This window comes from Lygodium microphyllum, chromosome 3 (assembly GCF_053477565.2).
Source record: "Lygodium microphyllum isolate KBCC chromosome 3, Lygodium_microphyllum_v1.1.10, whole genome shotgun sequence".
Classification (NCBI taxonomy): Eukaryota; Viridiplantae; Streptophyta; class Polypodiopsida; order Schizaeales; family Lygodiaceae; genus Lygodium; species Lygodium microphyllum.
The window spans coordinates 74,263,453-74,284,205 of record NC_141137.1 but is presented as its reverse complement, the minus strand read 5'-3'; the positions used below and the strand labels follow the sequence as shown (position 1 = coordinate 74,284,205).

The 20,753-nt window shown below is 40.8% G+C and overlaps 1 protein-coding gene across 1 annotated transcript in view; it reads left to right on the top strand.

The window, feature by feature from the left end:
- LOC148038508 (protein CNGC15b-like) overlaps positions 1-20,753 on the top strand; it is a 74,870-nt gene that overhangs the window by 36,367 nt on the left and 17,750 nt on the right. The window lies entirely within an intron of this gene.

Genomic DNA, 20,753 nt, shown 5'->3' with positions numbered 1-20,753 from the left:
GACTAGAAAAAGAACCTTCAACAAAAAAAGGTGCCTCCATAGGTTCTTCTTTCCTTGTTGATTTGTCTTTCACCATAGTCAAAATTTGAGATTCATATTTCTTCTACCTGTATCCATTTACTCTTCTTCTGCAATTCCCCATCCAAGTCTACCAATTGTGATGAGTTCCATTAGCATACTTCTTCACAACTTTGAACAGTCCTTCCCTCCTTACCAAGAATTTCTTTGGAATGTATGATCCAATTTGCTGTTATATCTTATCACATGATGGATTGCACTTATCCCTTTATCCTTGTATTTTGTATTTTCGTTTCATCTCATGATTGGATTCTTCTTGCACCTGCTCATAATGTTCCAAGGCAAGATTTCTGTCCAACTGCACCTCTTGTAATTTCCAGAATCTTTATTGATAAGTATCTCTGGTTCCATCATACATCTTTATCAATAGCTTCAATGAGGGAATTTGCCATAGTCACATGGAACTTTGTTCCATGGCTTAAGGAACTTTTTATATGGATGAAATCTAAAACTTGAAGTCACTTCTCAATCATATGAGAGTATTGTGCAATGCAACAGTGAGATAGTTATATGTTTTGGGCCGTGTATTGTCTTACGTTCCAAAGCTTGTCAAGAAATCATAGAGATGAGGCATTCCCAAATACATTTAGTGCGCTCGTTTCCATTCCGAAAAGAAGTTTGGTTCCATCTATATGTTCCTGTTTCATGTGACGATGGAATTTCTACTACAATTGGGAGAAGAGCCTTTTTTCCAAACACAAATTGGAACAGTGAGAACTTAGTATTCCTCTTTGTTACTGTCTTGTAAGCCCACAAAGCAGTGAGCACTTGGTAGCTCCAAATCCAAGACTTGGTTGTCTCATGGTCATTTTTGTCATAGTAGACATGAACTTTCCATTGAATCTTTCATTCATACCATTGCATTGAGGATCGAAGGGCTGTTATACTTATGACTTATCTTCATACTTTCACATAGAAAATCCACCAAGACACCTCAAAACATAGGTCCTCTGTCTGATAAGATCTCTAAGGGTGCTCCAAACCTACAAGATATGTCCTCATAGATGATCTACATCCTTCGTCATGATGCTAGTAATGGCTCTAGCTTTTGCTCATCGTGAGATAGTCCACTATTGTGAGGATGTACACCTTCTTTCTAGATGTGATTGGCAAGGGTCCAATGGCATCCATTCTTCACTTCTCATAAACATTACGATCCAAAATAGAACTTCTAAGCTCATACTTCAAAACTCCTTTGCTTGTCTTTTGACATTGCAAGCATGATTTACACCAAGGGTTGACATCTCTTGGTAAAAAATTGGGCCATACATATCATTTCTGCAGTATCTCTTGAAGATCTTGAACGCAAAACGACTTCCACAAGCCCCTTCATGGTTGTGTTCTAAGATCTTGTAAATCTCCTCTTCCATGGTACCCTCCTCAATACCAAATTTGGTCCTTTCATGAAAAAGTTGTCATTCACCATTACATACCTTCCGGCTTTTCTGATGAAAAAATACTCCATGCTCTTTTCCATCTCAAGATCCAAAAACTCTCTTTCTTGATGTTGGGTATGGAGCTCATGTGTGTGACCAACCAGCAGGCTGTGGTGGATGGAATCCATAGAGAGAGAGAGAGAGAGAGAGAGAGAGAGAGAGAGAGAGAGAGAGAGAGAGTATGTACCTTTTACGAAAAAAAAGAGAGAGAGTATGTACCTTTTTTTCGTAATTAATACAATTACCTTTTACCAAAAAAAAGAGAGAGAGAGAGTACTCTTGCAAGTACGCACACATAAAAAGATAGATTGATGAGATAGATGGGATGAAAGTACAAGTGATAGGGCTTGAATATATAGGCTAGATGTTGATTAATGAGTAACAATACTCTCTTTTTTGTTAGTATGCTTGAGGCTCCATGCTTCCAATAGCTTCTTGCGGCGCTTCATGAGCGACAACATTCTCTTTTCTACCAATACATTTGAGACTCCATGCTTCCAAACTGTAACAGTTTTCTAATCTTATTGCATATCTACTTGAGTTTCATATCCTTTGCTTGCCATACCCCGAGAACTTGTTTCAATGCAATCAAGGCATCCTCTCTTATTCCCAATCTCTTACATCCTAGATCACACACCATATGTAAAGCTTTCTTCAACATTGCAATTCTACTTCGTTGTTGCTTTGCACATCAAACTTAAATTCATGCTTCCTCATCAACTTTCCTTTTGAATCATAAAAGTTTCCTTGTGGACTCTCCTGTAAGAACCATCAAAGAAAATAACAAAGGCATTTTCAATACCGGAGGGATTAGGTGGGGGCTATTGCACCTTCTTCTCCTTTATCATTCTAGGGTTCTCCCTATAAGTGAGAAAATTTGCTAGAGTTTGTTAAAGTACACCTTGTATTTTCCTTTGAGGTGTTTTGGTGTGAACACACCCTATCCATGGGCACTTTTTACCCTCTTGTGTGGGAGGGGGTTTTTTCCTGTGTGAACACATTTCAGTGTGTAGGTCTATATAACCTTAGGGTTGTACCTTGTATTCTCATTCTCGTGATTCAATTTAATGAAGGTACTCTTGCACGCTTCTTTGTGTGTCTACTCTCATCCTCACTCTTTGCTCCACTTCTTGTCCATCGAGCTGTCCATTCGATCCAACAGTGGTATCAAAGCCATTGTGCCGTTGGCCTTGCTGCTATTGCTGCACTTCTTCCATTGCCAACTCTGATGCACAAAGTCCCTCATAGCATTGCTCCTCTTGCAGTTGCCATTGTTCCAGCCATCACAGTCCATTTTCTGCTGCTCCCTCTCTCATTGTGTAGGCTGCACACAGCCTCTCTCTCTAGGCAGCCTGCATGCAGTTCCATGCACAGTCCTGGGTGCAGTCCTGCACTCATCCCTTCACACAGTCTCTCTCAGCCTTGCCCGCCATCTCCTCATCAGTTGTGTTGCTATTTTCTGTAGATCTGAAAGAAAACACAGAAAACCTAGTTTTAAAATTTGGGGGTTTTTCGAGATTTGTGCAATGTTCGGGCTTGTCTTTGCCCATCTCTGCCATTTTCAGCTGTGCGGAAAATTTAAGAAACCCCAAAAGTGTAGCAACCCTAATTTTTGAATTTGGGGGTTTTTAGAAATTTTTGCAATCTTTGGGCTGTCTTGCTCACCTCATCTTGAATCACAAAGAAATTCTCGGTTTTACGCGCCCGACGCTCAGAAATTTGGGAATTTTTGACCGACCTACCTGGTGACAACCAACATCTCTAGGATTGTTGTGGCCTTTCCTTCATCTCTATACCTCTTCTACCCATCTTGGATTGCATCGCTTGCACGTGTCCAACATCCTCCTATCATCCGCTACTTGTCTCATCCTTGCTAGACCAATTGCCACGTGATGTATGCCATGTCATAGTCTGTCTACTAGGGCTTCAATCTAACGTCCTTGCGTCGCATCATCTACTTGATTGCTCCATGTAAGCTACTCCTCATTTGCAACATTGATTTCATCATCCACGTTCAACTCATCACAATCTTAACTAGTCGAATTTTAAGTGAGAATTTTTGCTAAACCTCAATTGTAAAGGTTTGATTATTTCTCAAAAAGACAGTTCACATGGTCACATAAAATATTGGGGCTTTTTCGATTCCATTGAAATTTCTCAAAATTCATTTTAAAAAATTTGAGGCTTTTTATGTTGGTATCCTCTTGCATCCAATCTAGGCGTTCAACGACACATTGGCAGTTGCTTGGATGCTCACCTTTGACATTGGGCGGAAAATGATGCACTAATCGTTGATTGCCTGGTGATGTCGTCACATGTGATTGGCACTGATTGTGATGTCCTTGACATCAAAATTGAGGGGAGATTTTAATTCCATAAAATTAGAAATATAACAATATAAATTAAAATTTAATATAAAAAATGTGATTGGAATTAGACACTGGCCATACTCACACATATGGCAAGACTTTTCCATCACATAAATATGAAATAATTGTGTGGGGTTTTCTGCTTTGTGCGTGACCTCTGAGTTGATCACGAAAGCTATACTCGTGTATTTGGCCTTTGGTCATGTGCCCAATGCCTCTGAGCCACGTTGGCTTTTGATAAGCCTTTGAGCCATTCACACTCATCTCTGAACTGGGTCCTTGAGCTTGTTGGTAGACCATGTCATGATCTATCTCATGTTGCATCTCTTAGTTATGTATCTTCTTTTCCAAAATCATTGTATGGGATTAGATATTGTCTCGTGTGTAAACGCACATTATCGTGTGTAAAAGTGCATGTTTAGGTGGGAATACCTTTTACACCACTTGGCATTAAATAAGGGGCAAAGTGAAACTAGCCTTATTTCTTGGAAAGGGTGGTAATTCCCTAATTTAGCTCTTAATTACTGCAATCAACAAATGAACATAACTTAAAATGCACAAATTACCTTAATAATCTTGGACATTGGATACCTTGTTGGTCTCAAAACTGGCACCCCTTTTGGTATTTCTTTAACTTGATTGCTAATGGAATGAGTGCAAGCTGAGATTTACAATCTCCTTTGCTGTTCCAAAAGCCTCTTTGCTGTAGCAACAATCAGCAATCAATTCAGGCCAATTGCCCCTTAATTTTTACCCAAGATTTGTATGAATGGAACCTCCAACGAGCCCAATGCTGCCCCAAATTGCAATGAATGGCTTGGTATTTGAATTCCTTGACAATTACACAAATTTCAGGTGCTGAATTCAGTATACAATGTCTTCATCAATTGGCACGGGTCTTGAGGTGGCTGTCAAACTCTAATTTTTGTAGAAATTTAGGGTTTATAGTAGAGATTTTTCTACTATCCACCAAATTTGATAAAAAAGTTTGAGAAATGTTGAGATTGACTGAGCACAAGCTGAAGAAGGTGAGAGAATGCCAAAAGAGAGAGAAATTCAGGAATTCTTCACGAAAAAGACGTGAAATCTGATTGCTACCTGTATGAGTTAGCATTTAATGTTGTCGTCAGTTGCTAGGAGGCCCCAAATTATTGTCACCAGCTCCAGGAAGCTTAAAAATTGCTATTGCGTGTTGTAGATTGGTCTTCTCTTGCTGATGCATAAGGGACTCCCTTCATAGCATTGGCTTCTACGTCATCTTTTGGGCTGTTGGCTTTACTAAGCTTAAGGTATGGAGGTAAGGGCACCCCAAAAGGCTTAGCTTCAGCCATGTTAAATCTGTACAATACCTTTTCAATGTACTTTTATTGAGATAAAAGCAACAATTTTTGTGTTCTATCCTTGCGAATCCTGATGCCCAATATATGCTCTGCATTTTCCAAATCTTTCATGGAGAAAGCTGATTTCAGCTGATTTTTGAGAGTATCCAAGCTAGTCTTTCTTTTCCTAGCTAGCAACATATCATCCATATACAAAACAAGTATGATGGGGCTGCCATCTGTATCCTTTTTCATGTACAAACAATGATCTACATGGCTATGTGTAAACCCATGAGAGAGCATAAATGTGTCAAACTTTTTGTACCACTATCATGGTGCTTGCTTCAACCCATACAAGCTGCGTTTTAGTTTACACACCATCTGCTCTTTTCCAGGAACTACAAAGCCCTCAGGCTATTTCATGTATATTTCCTCATCAATGTCACCATGCAGAAAAGTTGTTTTTACATCCATTTGGTACAGTTCTAAGTCCAATACAATAGTGAGAGCAAAAAGCACATGTAGAGTGGTCATCTTCACAATAGGTGAGAAGACCTCTTGGAAATCAATCCCTTCCTTCTGTGCATACCCTTTAGCAACCAGTCTTGCCTTGTACTTGGGTTTCCCATTAACTGTCTTTACTTTGTAAACCCATTTGTTTGGAAGAGGCTTCCTTCCTTTGGGCAATGACACGAGATCCCAAGTATCATTAGCATACAGAGATCTAATCTCTTTTTGCATAGCTAGCTCCCACTTACTGTTGAATTTTCATGACTTGGCCTCTTTATATGTAAGAGGCTCACCCTTATTTGTAAGCATCACATAATGCAAGGAGAGGTCATACCTATGTGGCTGCCTTCTTAAACGTGTAGACCTACGTACCCAATGATCTACATTTTCAAGAATTGGGTCTACATTTGGAGGTATGTTATTTTCAGCATTTATTGGTTGTTGTAAGGCATTTTCAGCATGCTGTTCATGCTGTACAACACCCTTATTTTCATTACCAGTACCTGCATTTTCATAATCAGCAAGTCTTATCTTGCTGTCCATGACCTCCTTGTGCTTCTATTTGCTGTAGCCTATCCATCATCATCTGGCTCAAAAATAATCGGCTGATCATCAGTTTCAGCCTATGGTACAGTACCATGAGGCTCATCATCTGAAGTAATAGGTGGCTTCAAATTTTGAAATTTGACATTTTTCATATCTTCATTAAAGGCTAAAGTACCTTTCAGCAATTTTACCTCATTAAACACAACATTACGGCTGCGAATAATTTTCTTGGACTGAGGTAACCGCACTCTGTAGCCAAATTCACCCTCATCACCATAGCCCATGAAAATGCCTTTGGTGGATTTTGGGTCAAGTTTATTCCTTAGATCATCTCGAACATGCACAAAAACATCATAGCCAAATATGCGTAAATGGTCATATGAGGCTGATTTGCCAGACCAAACCTCCTCAGGGATGCCATTATTTAAGGACCTGTTTGGAGAGTGGTTGCAAATGTGAACTGCAGTTTTGAGTGCCTCTCCCCAAAATTCACGAGGGAGATTAGCAGTGGATAGCATGCACCGCACTCTTTCATATAAAATCCTATTATATCTTTCAGCCACCCCATTTGAAGAAGGGCTGTAAGAAGCTGTAAGCTCCCTCTTAATTCCATGCAAGTCACAAAAGGACTTGAATTCAGTAGATGTGAACTCACTCCCATTATCAGTTCTCAAGCATTTCAACTTTCTACTTGTTTGAGTGGTCACAAATGTATGAAAAGTTTTAAAAACAGCAAATACTTCACTTTTATTTTTCAACCGGTAAACCCAAATCTTCCTGGAACAATCATCAATAAAAGAAACAAAATATGCAGCACCACCCAGCGATTTCACGAGCATACTACATACATTAGAATGCACTAAGTCCGAGAGATACCAGAGTAAAAGGAACTTTTCATTTGCTTTCCAAATTGACACTCATTACAAAAGTCAAGTTTAGAGCCTTTTCCATCAACCCTCTTCAAAGAGGTAAGGACATCAAGTCCTTTCAAAGCTTTACACTGCAAACGATACAAAGTGCCCTTCTTGGTTCCTTTTGCAATCAGCATGGAACCCTTTTTCATTTTCCACAAACCACCACCAAACAGTGTAGTGTAACCATGCAAGTCAAGCTGACCAACAGATAGTAAACTCTTTTTGATGCCAGGCACATATCTGACATCTTTCAACACAAGCTCTTGACCATTATCTAAAGACAGGTGTACAGTGCCAATCCCATCAATGCTGCAAGCATGGTTATTTCCAAGGTATACTTTTCCATAACTACCTGCGTTGAACATAGCGAAACACTCCAAGCAAGGAGTTACATGGAAAGAGGCACCAGAGTCTATAATCCAAGTTTGAGTGACACCATCATCAATTGATAAAAGTGCATCAATCACATCAGCCTTGGTAATCTGCATATCTTGCATGTGATATACAAGGGCATCATAATCAACTGCACATAATACATCAGCCTCTGTATTCGAAAGCTCCTCTATGACTACATTGGAGGCCACATTGGCCTTTTTCTTGCCTTTGGCTGTCTCAGATGCATCTGTCTTATCCTCTTTCTTCTTTTTGTCTCTTGCATTCTTCTTTCTTTCTTGTTCATTCTTGTAATACTTGCAATGAGGCTTCTTGTGGCCCTTCCGACCACAGTGATAGCAAGTAATGTCACTCTTTTCCTTTCCTTTGCTCTTGCTTCTGTTTCTCTGTCTACCATTTGCATTTTTCTTTTCAGGCCTGCCTCTTACATTATAAGCTGAGTTGTTGCCTTCTCCACTAGACATACGTCTAATTTCTTCTTCAGGATTGAACCCCTCACACCATCATATGAGAGATTGGGGTTATTGTTGAGAGAAACCACCAATGTCTCCCAAGAATCAGACAATGTCATGATAAAAAAGATCACCCTCAACTTATCATCAAAGTTCATATTTGCATCCTTAAGCTGATTTAAAATACCAGTAAATGCACTCAAGTGCCAGCTGTAGGCTTTGACTCATACAATTGCATATTCACTAACTTGTGCATTAAATGCACCTGATTAACAGGTGTGGTGATCCCGTAGGTAGTTTTCAGCTTCTCCCATATTGCATAACCAGTATCTAAATCCTTAATGTTTTTCAAAATGTCATCAATGACACCCATCTTTATGTAAGCCACAGCCTTTTTGTTAACTCTGGCCCAATCTGCATCAATGACACCAATGCATGAAAAGCCTCAATTTTTCAGGGTCCAATGTCAGGAAATTTTACTCGAAAGAGTAAAATTCCGACAAAATTGACAAATCCCCAATTTGATTGAGGTCAACACGCACAATGTCTGCAATTTTTGACACGAATGTCACTGCCAAGCAGCACAAACGGGATTGAATTTGGGAAAAGCCCCAAATTTTCGAGCTCAAATTTGCACAAGTCTAAGACCTGTGCTTCCATGCGCGAACTACCGTTAGGGGATGGGAATGAGAGAATTTTGGAAATTTTTGTTTAAAAAAAGATTTCTGTAAAAAAAAAAACGGGAGAAAGGGTCCGTTGACTCGCCGTCCGAGTTCGTTGCCCGTCTCGTCACGTGTGCTGCCCGCCGCCTACTACCCTCCGTCGCCAGTTGCACGCCGTCCGCAGGTTACACCTGATCGCCAGCACACGTGCTGGTTGCAGGTTGCAGGTTCATCACGCTTGCTACTGCCTCGTTGTTTGGTGTAGCCCAGTCATGCCACACGCTTGCTGGTCGTCTCGAGTAGTCTTTTGCTCGGCAGTCCGCTTTGGTCTTCTTCACGACCTATTCATTTATTGACTGCGTATGGCTTGTTAGCTGTGCATATCGACTGTTAGTCTATAGCTATGTCGCCAGCCGGTTTGAGCTCGGGAAGTGTGCACGACTTGTGCTTTGATACCAGTTGTTGGAACTTAGTTGCAAGAGTGAGCATTAGTTTGAGGAGTGAGAGTGACAAAGAGCGAGAGAAAGAGTGAAAGTACGAATAGATTTTGGGTGTACCAACAGTGTCTTAGTACACAAAGAATAAAATGTATTTATACTTAGGGCACGTAAGGGTACATTCACATGTACAAATAAATAATGCACGTGTACTATACACGGAGGTGAAGAAGGGCCTTTATATCCCAACATCTCCTCCCTCTATCTTGCAAATTGAATGCAGTGAATGCCTCTTTTCAGCCTCCAAATACTTTTTTCAGTCTTGCATGGGCATTTTTGCCAAGCAACAGCCTTCTAAACCCATTTATTAGCATTATCTAGCCATTTAATTAATTTTCAAAATAAAACAATTTTGAAAATTAAATTCAGTCATTCTGACCTTGCCTAAAATTAAATGTGTCCATCCATAATTTAATTGGCTAGGCCATTTGCAACTTGAAGTGGTTTGTTGACCCTTAGACTGGCATTAATGAATTGATTAATGCTAGTCCCTAGTGTCACCATTGACACTTATTGGTCAAACCACTGTTCTAGGGTCACATCTGATACCAACTAACCACCAAAACCCAGTCGACATAACTTATCATAACTTTTGCCTTTGACACCCACTGCATTCTCGGGGTCCTTGGCCTGTTACCATGAAAAAACTGCCATGTGCATCACATGTGCTTAAACAACCTTGCACATTTGATTAATAACTTAATCAAATGTTGTCAGCAAGATTAAAGCATCTCAAAATTTCATGTTCCCGTGACAGAAAGGGTTAGCTACACAACTTAGCCTATATATTCAGGACCTATCACTTGCACTTTCATCACACAACTCTCACTTATTACTATCAATCTATCTGTTTAGTTTGTGTATTTGCAAGAGTTCTCTCTCTCTCTCTCTCTCTCCCCCCCCCCCCCCCCCCCCCCCCGCCCAAATTTCACGGAGTTCCATCTGCCATTGCTTGTTGGTCGCACACATGGGCTCCATACCCAGTACTTGAATGAGGAAGTGTATGTGAGCTCACCACCAGGGTTTGTCAAGGGGGTTATGGAAAAGAAAGACTGCCATTCGCGGAAAGCTTTGTATAGGCTGATGCGAACGCCACAGGCATGGTGTGAGAAGGGTCATTCTTACTTGATTGGCCTAGGCTTTCAAAACAGCCCACCTAAGAGTACCCTTTTTATTAGACAAGGGGCATGCTCCCCTTGTTTTGATATTGTATGTTGATGATATGCTCTTGATTGGGGGTGATGAGCAGAATATTTCAGTGTTGAAGACTAATTTACAGCAAGCATTTGCTATGACAGATCTTGGCCACATGCTCTACTATCTTGGTATCTAGTTTGATACTATTGAGGGGGGGTGTTGTTTTGAGGCAGTCCAAGTACATTGGACAATTATTGCAATGCTTTCAGTTTGAGGATTGCAGATTTGTTTCTACTCTAGTTGAGTCAGGTTCTCGTTTTTCTCTTGAGGATGTTGGTGATGCTTGTGACACTTCTTTTTATTAGTAGGTGATTAGGTGTTTGATCTATTTGTGCAATATACGATCAAGCATTCAATATGTTGTATCCGAGTTGAGACGATTTATGCATAGCCTAGGTTCATAGCATTGGCAAGTAGTTAAGCGCGTCTTTCGATATTGGAAACGCACATAGGCTTTGGGGCTATTTTACCCTTGCAGTACCTCTACTTCCTTGCATGCGTTTATAGATAGTGATTGAGCAAATGTCTTGACTCAAGAGTGTCCACTAGTGGAAACTTTTTCTTACTTGCTGATGCTTGCATCTCTTGGCTTAGCAAGAAGGAATCTATAGTGGCCACTTCGAGTTGTGAAGTTGAATACAGGGCAGCTTTTACAACTACAATTGAGTGTGTTTGGCTTAGATGCCTTTCATTAGACTTGCATATTGCACTTCCATCAGCTATATGCATCTATATTGACAGTCAGAGTGCATTGGTAGTTGCATGAAATCCAATATTTCATGCTTGAAAAAAGTACATTGAGCTGCATTATTTTTATGTTAGAGAGAGACTCCATATAGGGGAGATTGATTTGGTCTATTTGCTTATACAAGACAACAAAGTAGTGGGGGTTTATCCTCCAATCCAACCATCCATGGGGACCTATACGTATAGGTATCCTTTGCACACATCTCAAGCTCCACCCTATTCTCCCATCTCATAGGTGGCCATACAATTTGCCAACATGTCATTACATAGTGGGCCATCCTACACCTTTGTGGCATCTGGACCATCCACCAGTCAGTCATCTCCTTCGGGACATACATCCAGAGTGACCATGCCTGGCACTTTGATGCCACATGTGTTAGAATTTGCCAATTCTATGGGTAGTGCCCAATGTTTTAGTGTCTTTAGTTCTTTTTCAGTTCTTAGTGCGAACACAACTAAAGTTATAAGTTATGTCACCACTCTTAGAGTTAGAGTTAGAGTCAGTTAACTCTAGTTGAGTTAGAGCTAGGTCTATCTTAGGCCTATCTTGTACCTTTCATTCTCATTCTTTCAGTTCAACAAGTACACTCTACTCTTTTGCTTCAACACACTTTCATTGTCTCTCTTTTCTCTCCTTCATAGCTGGTTGTCATTTTCCAACATTTGGTATCAAAGCAAGTTCTATACGTGGATTCAGTTCAGCCACTGTTAGCCGGTGCTGCCCCGCCTAAGGTCTTGTTGCTGTCAACTAGCTCTTTGCTTGAGGAAGAGAAGGATGAGCTGCTGCTGTTTTCAGCCTGCGCTTAGCCCTATGCACAGTCCTACGTGCAGGCCTGCACACATCCCGCACGCAGCCCGCTGCTTGCAGCCCAAGGAGCTACTGTTTTGAAGGAGCTGCTGCTGTTTTCAGCTTTGCCCCTTATTTCTTACCTCCGATTGTCATATTCTCAGCCTTGCTTGCGATTTCTTGCGAATCCTAAAAAGTGCAAAAACCCTAATTTTCAGATTTGGGGCGTTTTTAAAAAAAATTCTGCAATTTCCCATCCATTTTGGCCATCTCTTTGCAAATCTCAGATCATGCTACCCAAAATTTGGGGCTTTTGTTAATTTTTGCTCTTGGAGTTCAAATTGACAACCAATCACAATTTCTTTGACATTCCCGCCAAAAATTTTGGGGCTTTTGCTTGATTTGCAGTCCCACTTGCGAATCTTCATTGGAAATGTTGGCATTGGACAATTTTATCGACATTTGTGCAAGAAATTCGGGGCTTTTTGTCCTAGAGACTCCGACATGCATCTCGAGATAGATTCCAGCTGCTGTTTGCTATTGGGACACATCGGAGGTGATGTTTACCATGATATAGAATTCACGCTTTTATTGAAATGAAATTTGTTAAAAGTAAAGAAAAAAAAAAGAGGAAAAAAGTGTTTTTTAGCTTTTGGGACTCAACTAATTATAAATGCTCGTGGCATTCATTGGGATTACACTGCTTGTGTTTTGCATTTGTTTGGAGGAAACCGGATTGTTCCCATGGCTATAGTACCAAGAGTTGCTGCTTTGGTTTGAATCCAAGCAACCCGGGAGGATAAAAAGTTTTAGGTCAATTCCATCGAGCTTGTTCCCATGTAATGGTTAGAGTTTTTTGTCGCTATAGCAATCTTTGTTGTAATTTTTTTTTTTTGCTCACCTTTGTCTCGAAAACACAATTAAAAGCGGTAGAATTTGCTAGCGGTGCCAAAGGAATGGCTTCTAATTTGATGCCGAAAAAGAAAATCATGTAGCTTTGCTAGGAAAGGATTTGATTCGATTGATTGTAGGTGCTTTTGGTCGTTGGTTTTGACTAGGTGAAGCTAGTGATTATTGTATCTTCATACCCAGCTGCACAACTAGATGTACACAACTCCACATATCCCCCTACTATCCTTCTATTGTACCCCCTATATCCTCTCTTGTATACCACTTTAGTCTCATTTTGCCCTATATTATGTATATCACCATCACTCATTGCATTTTACCACATCACACTTTGATATTTGGTGACAATCATCATTGTACATGGTTATGTCTCATAGGTTGACTTTGGCCTCAGTAGATGCTTACATATCTTTTTTTCTTTGTTCTCTCACTTCCATATCTGCCTTAGAGATTGTCCATCCTTCACAAGATCCTCCACCCAACAATGGTATCGGAGCTCAGTTGTGAAGCCACCTGTTGCTCATGGTATTGCAACAAAAGAAGAGGAGGAAGAAGAGGATGATGATGACCGCCCATCCTCCGTGCCTTTTCTCACTGAGCGCCACCCTCATTGAGTGCCACTTGCCAAGCATCTCGTTCATTGCCTAGGATTAAATGCTTTGCTCGAGCTCACTACCATCATCTTTTGACTACCGCCTTAAGTTGCAGCAATGGCCTGTTCTGATTTTACCTACTTGCTAACTGCATGAATTGCTAACAGTTTGATCACGCCGTCTTTAGTTTGTTGACCAGCATCTGCCATGACATTAGCTATGCCTTTTACAACTTGACCTACTTGAACGTCAATTGCCTCCGCAACAATCATTCGTCCTGACATTTGTATCAGACATGTCTCTCTTCCAATTTGCAGCTATGCATCATTCTCCATGGCCTTGCCATCCCACAACTGTGCAAGCACCCCAACATGCAGCCTTTACAAGTTGCTTGATATTGACTTTGTTATTAAACCTTCATAATTCATCTTTTAGAGACATGTTCAAGTAGGTTGTTCATGTGCTCAAAGGATTAAAGACGAATAGCACTGTAACTCAAATTTTGGGGCTTTTCAAAATCTGACCCCAAATTTCTCAAAATCAGCCTCTAAGCCATTTGTCCAAACCATGTCCTACCTCTATTACTTGAGCCTATCGGTAGACCATGTCATGACCATGCTCATGTTGCATCTCTCTTATTTATGTATCTCCTTAGAATTTGTTGTATGGGATTAGACACTACCTCTATTCGAGATAAGACCTTCCCATCACTATTTTCTTATGTTGTGTCATGGGTTTAGTTACCCATGACCCAAAGGGGGTTTGTTTCATCTCTGTGTGTGAACAATATAGGCCCTCTCTAGGATATGAATTGAGATCATCCATAGGGTCCACAAGAGGTGGGAGAAACTATATGATAACTCCAGGCGCACGAGGAGGAGAGATGCTTTTCTCAACACTTCAGAGCATAGTTGCCAAGAAACATGTTTCATAAGGTTAGGAAAATTGTTTCATACTTGGGTGTTTCATAAATGTGTGAAATACCTATTCTAAACTTCCCCAGGTTTTGAACTGTTGCAGTTTTGTAGTGACGGGTTAGGCACGAAGATCAAGATAGTCAGTCGTTACGCGCAGTGAGAGACAGAGAGAGTGAGATAGAGCAGAGTAGAGAGTGAGCACGTTTGTAGCTACAATGATGAGTGTGTACCTTTAGGTTTTTAGATAGATATATATGTGTAAGTACAAGTGCTAAGGGTGTGTTCACATGCGAGCACATTTAAAGGCACGAGGGTCTTTATTCCCAACAACCTCCCATCTAAAGGCAATATGCCTTAAGAGGAGAAAAGAATCAGCTAAGTCTAGGTATGTACAAAGCTGAAATACATATATCTATCCAACTCCCATCATCTGTCGGCAATGAGCAAACCGTTCTATTGGAAGCCCATTCGTGAGAAGGTCTGCAGGGTTATCATCTATATGCACTTTGACAGGCTCAATGCTCTTGCTGTCAAGTACATCTCTAATGAAGTGGTACTTTACCTGTATGTGTTTCATCTTTGCATGAAAGACAGGATTCCGTGCTAGCATGCCGTGCTAGCATGATAGCACTTTGACTATCACAATGGAGAATAGGTAACTCTGTGATACCAAGCTCTTCCACTAGACGTGAAAGCCATAAAGCCTCCTTGTATGCCTCAATGGCAGCCATATACTTTGCCTCTGTAGTAGACAATGCAGCACACTTTTGTAGCCTGAAGATCCAAGAGACTGCTCCTCCTGTGAAAGTAAACAAATACCCAGAAGTGGACTTTTTGCAGTCTGCATGACCAGCATAGTCTGCATCCGTAAAGCCAACAACAGATGCCTTTTGCTTCCCAAAGCAGATACACAACTCCTTTGTACCTTTGAGGTATCTCATAATACCTTTCATTGCATCCCAATGCTTCTTGCCAGGGGTTGCCATGTATCTGCTAACCACACCTATTGCAAAGGCAATGTCAGGACATGTAGCAACCATAGCATACATCAAACTGCCAACAGTTGAAGCATAGGGTATCTTGGCCATTTCAGCCTTCTCATCATCAGATGTAGGGCTATCCTTTGCACTAAGTTTCACATATGGAGGCAATGGAACCCCAATTGTTTTCCCTCCCTCCATATTGAAACGCTGCAAAACCTTGAAGATATACTCCTGTTGAGATAGATAGAGTAAGCCTGTTGACCTATCTCTGAGTATTCGCATGCCAAGAATGTGATTTGCATTACCAAGATCCTTCATGTCAAAGCTACCATGAAGACTTTGCTTCAATGAATCCAAGGCATGAGTATCCCTGCCAGCAATCGGCATGTCATCAACATACATAACCAAGATAATCAGGTTGTTATGTATTGTCTTCTTGGTGTACAAGCAATGATCCACTTGACTTCTATTAAAGCCTTGGGACTGCATGAATGTATCAAATTTATGATACCATTCTCTTGGTGTTTGTTTCAACTCATACAAACTCCTTTTGAGTTTACATACCATCTTCTCTTTCCCTTGTTCAACAAACCCTTCAGGCTGTTGCATATATATGTCCTCATGCAGATCACCATGTAAAAATGCAGTCTTTACATCCATCTGTATGAATTCCATATCCTCAACTGCAACCAAGCCCAAAATGGTTCTCAATGTAGTCATCTTGGCTATAGGAGAGAAAATCTCATCAAAGTCAATTCCATGCTCTTGCTTGTACCCCTTTGCAACCAATCTTGCTTTGTACTTTGGTGAGGAACTAGAAGTGACCTTCATCTTGTAAACCCATTTGCATGAAAGGGTTTTCTGCCCTTTAGGCAACTGCACCAAGTCCCAAGTGCTATTTTTCTCAAGAGATTCTATCTCTGATAACATGGCTTTACACCATTTCTTGCTGTCTTGTCTGTCCATTGCCTCCTTGAAGCAAGACGGTTCACCACAGTCTGTCAACATAACATAATCAGCCACATTATTTGCACCAGGAACAAATCTCTCAGGTTGTCTAGTAGCCTTAGACGATCTCCTAACCCAATGGTTATTGCTTGCGGGCTGTTCTTGCAAATTTCCATTTCAAGTATGCTGTCCTGGCATTTCAGCCTACAAATCAACATTAACGGCTTGCTGTCGTAGCTGTTCTTGCACATGTAGTGGCTTATTATCATGGGCAATAGCTGGCTGATCATTTCCTGCATTTACAAGTTCATTTACAGCAGGTATTTGCTGTTGTACAATGGATACATTTTGCTGTCCAAAAGGTTTTTCTTCTCGGAATACAACCCCACGGACCTCTCAGTTTTTTCGGGCTGTTTGTGCATGCAATCTTCCCGGAAGATAACGCCATTGTTACGTACTACTTTCCTTTTCTTGTGATCCCACAATTTATACCCCATTTCACCCTTGTCACCATATCCTAGGAAAATGCATTTACAGGACTTTGGCTCAAGTTTGCTGCGTTTTTCTTTACGAATGTGCACAAAAGCCTCGCAGCCAAACACTTTGAGATGAGCATATGAACATGGTTTGCCCGACCACTCTTCTTGGGGAACTTCCCTCCCCCAAAGACCTTTTTGGTGACCGATCAATTAAGTGAATGGCTGTCATAACAGCCTCTGCCCAAAAACCATGGGGTAATGTAGCATGAGACAGCATCGTACGGACCTTATCTTGTATGGTCCGATTCATACGCTCAGCGACTCCATTTTGGGGTGGATTATGAGGGGCTGTGAGCTCCCTCTTTATCCCTTTGCTGTCACAAATTGCCTAAAAGGCCTTGGACACATATTTCCCACCATTATCAGAGCAAAGACACTTAAGTGTCTTATCTGTCTAATTTTCAGCCAATGCCAAGAATTTTTTAAACTTGTCAAGCACTTTATCTTTGCTACGAATAGGGTAAATCTATACCTTCCGTGTAGCATCATCGACAAAGGTGACAAAATATTTCTTTCCCCCTAAAGATAATCCTGGCATTTGACATACATCCGAATGTACTAATTCTAGAGGAGAAGATTTCAAAGAAAGAGACTTTTTATGAGACGTCTGTGCATGTTTATCATAGATACAATGATCACAATGCTCAAAATCAACATAATGAAGACAAGGCAAGTAACCCAAACGAGAAAGCACTTTCATTCCTGTTTGACTCATGTGTCCCAATTAGCCATGCCACAAAGAAACACTTGGCTGCTCAGTCACGGCAACAACATGGTCATGCACACTAGATACATGAAGTGGATACAAAATATCACTCTTGCAACCTCTGGCAATAACCCTAGATCCCTTACAAATCTTCTATTTTCCATCACGAAAGGTGGTATGAAAACCATCATCATCTAGCTGTCCTATGCTGATCAAGCTCTTCTTGAGCTGAGGTACATGCCGTACATGCTGAAGTGTAAAGACAGAGCCATGCTGAAATTGTAATTGCACACTGCCAATACTAGAAATCTCACATGCATAGTTGTCCCCAAGATGGACAACACCATGTCGACCCCCTGTATAGGCGGAGAACCACTCACGATGAGGGGTGACATGAAAGGAAGCACCTGAATTGAGAATCCAAGTATGCATGTCATCATTTGTATCTACAAGTAAAGCATGTGTACCAATTTGTGAAGAGACAAAGAGTACGTCACTCCCACTATCACTTTCATGAGTGACTACATTCACCTCTTCAATTTTTACACTACTCTTCTTAGGCTGACTGTCCTTCTTCTCTTTCTTGCTATCATCTGTCTTCTTGCCTTTTCCTTTCTCTTTCTTCCATTTGTAGCAATCACGTTTAAAGTGACCCTTCTTGCCACAATGATGACATTCAACATCTTTGCCACATGATTTACTGTGTCCCTTGCTATCATATTTTCCCTTTTGCTGTGATCTGCCCCTAGTATGCAAAGCACTGGAAGAGATACTGGATGCATTTTTCAGCCGATTCATCTCTTCCATAAGTAGAGCACTCTCTACATCAGCATACAAAAGGATTACATTAGAATTGCTCATAGCAGTCTTGAATGTATCCCAACTCTTTGGTAGAGTGCAAAGCAAGAAAATAGCCTTAAATTCCTCATCAATCATGAACTTCAAGGCAACCAACTGGCTGAAAATGAAGTTAAACTCACTCAAGTGAGTAGACATTGCTGTATCCTCTTTCATATGCAAATGCATAAGCTTTTTCAGCCAATACACTTTGCTTGCAATACTCTTCTGTGCATACAATTCTTCCAGTCTAGTCCATATAGCATATGCAGAATCCAAACCTTCAATGTTGAACATCAAGGCATTAGAAATCGATAGCTCTATGGTTGAGTATGCAAGCTCATTTAACTCATCCCAATAATTGTGTTCCATGTCTGCGGGCTTTGCCCCTTTGGTTTTGATCGGCTTTGCGTGCTTCTTTTGCAACAGGATATTATAGCATTGCTTTTGCCAAACTGCAAAGTTATGTTCTCCTTCAAGCTTCTTTATGTGCATCAGATTACTGCTGTCATTGCTGCCAGCCATGATTTTCAGCCCAAATGTGACAAAAAAAAAAACAGCAAATGCAGGCCCAAAAACTGTCACCCAAGTGACCAAGGTACAAACAAGTACCAACCAGCAATAAATGACCACGTAGAAGCACGGAATTGAGATTCGTAAATAAATTTTTCAGAAGCACCAAACCATGTGCTACAGCATTCCACAACTGATTACAGCTGTTTCAGGGGCATATACATCACATTACATGAGAAATCCCAAATTTTAGCTGCAATTTTTGTTGTACATGTACCCATGGGCATAAAATTTGACTCGAACTGTCAAAAGCCCCAAAATTTTTGTGCTCAAAGCATCAACCACACATCTGCATTTTCTTTGTCATGCATAGAACAAGCCAATTTTGCCAAAATAGAGCAATTTCAGCAAAACCCCCAAATTTTACCTAGTGTTGATGTCCAAATTGCGTGGAATTTCACCTACATGTACATAAACTCACCAAATGTTGTAGAGATTTTGCCCAAACTGCAAAAGCCCCGAATTGCACGGGGTCCAATGTGCATCAATGTCAAGAAATTGGGTAAATTTCAGCCCAATTTGTGCATATACATGAAAAGCCCCAGACGTCGGGGACAAAATGTCACAAATTCCTGCAATTTCTGAGACAGATATCAATATTGCATCTTGCTCGCACCAAATCTAGACAAATCCCCAAATTTTCCAAGTCCTGTGTGCACTAATTTCAGTGAAATTGAAAGAATTTCACTAAAATGTGAAAAACCCCAAAATCCCCGGGCAAATGTGCACCGACTTTGAAATTTCTGAGTCAGATTTTCCAATTTTGCGTTAGTATCCCCAAATTTGGGAAAAGCCTCAAGTTTCTGGGCCTAAATCTGCCCAAAATCTTGACTGTGCTTACACGCATGAATGCCCATCAGTGAGCAAAGGCCTTGTTTGCAGGGAACCTTTGAAAAAATGTAAAATTTTTGCAAAGGAAAAAATGACGAATCTTTCCCTTTTACAGCTTCCAGCTCGTCGCCTGATCGCGTGACCCGTGTCTAACCAGAAATGATGTCGCAGTCCATCGCCTGATCGCGTGGACTGTGTCTGACTAGGAATAACATCGCAGCCCATCTCGCTGCAATCGACTGCCGTCTGCCGCTGCCCACTGCCTGCACGTCACGTCTGCCGCTGCCCACTGCCTGCTGTCGCCTGGTTAAGAAACGACCTGTTGAGGTTTCTGGACTGTCGACTGATAGTGCAGAACACACTGGTGCCTGAGATCAGTGGCGACCTGATGATTTCGCGCAAGCGAAACACTAGAAATGTCTCGCACAGACTCCGAGGAGCACGAACGACTCAACCGTAGCTCTGATACCAGTTTGTAGTGATGGGTTAGGCACGGAGATCGAGACAGTCAGTCGTTATGCGTAGTGAGAGACAGAGAGAGTGAGATAGAGCAGAGTAGAGAGTGAGCACGTTTGTAGGTACAATGACGAGTGTGTACCTTTAGGTTTTTAGATAGATATATATGTGTAAGTACAAGTGCTAAGGGTGTGTTCACACCCGAGCACATTTAAAGGCACGAGGGCCTTTATTCCCAACAAGTTTAACATTTATCATGGATTCATTTGATATGTTGACATGATTATTATTAATCATTGGTATTGATTGCAAGGATTCTGTTTCAGTTGTTGTCCATCTATGCTTCCTCTATAGATAAATTTAATGTTGGTCATGGATAATGGGCCATGATGCATAAATATGGATGTTATGTTGAATGTTTACCTTTATTGTATAGAATCATGAATCATCATCAATCTGTGTAAGCAGCATCAGGCAAGTGATATTCCATATGTAGATTATTTCCTATCTCGAATGAGAATTTCTAACGTTTTACAAAAGTTGAATGAAACCTG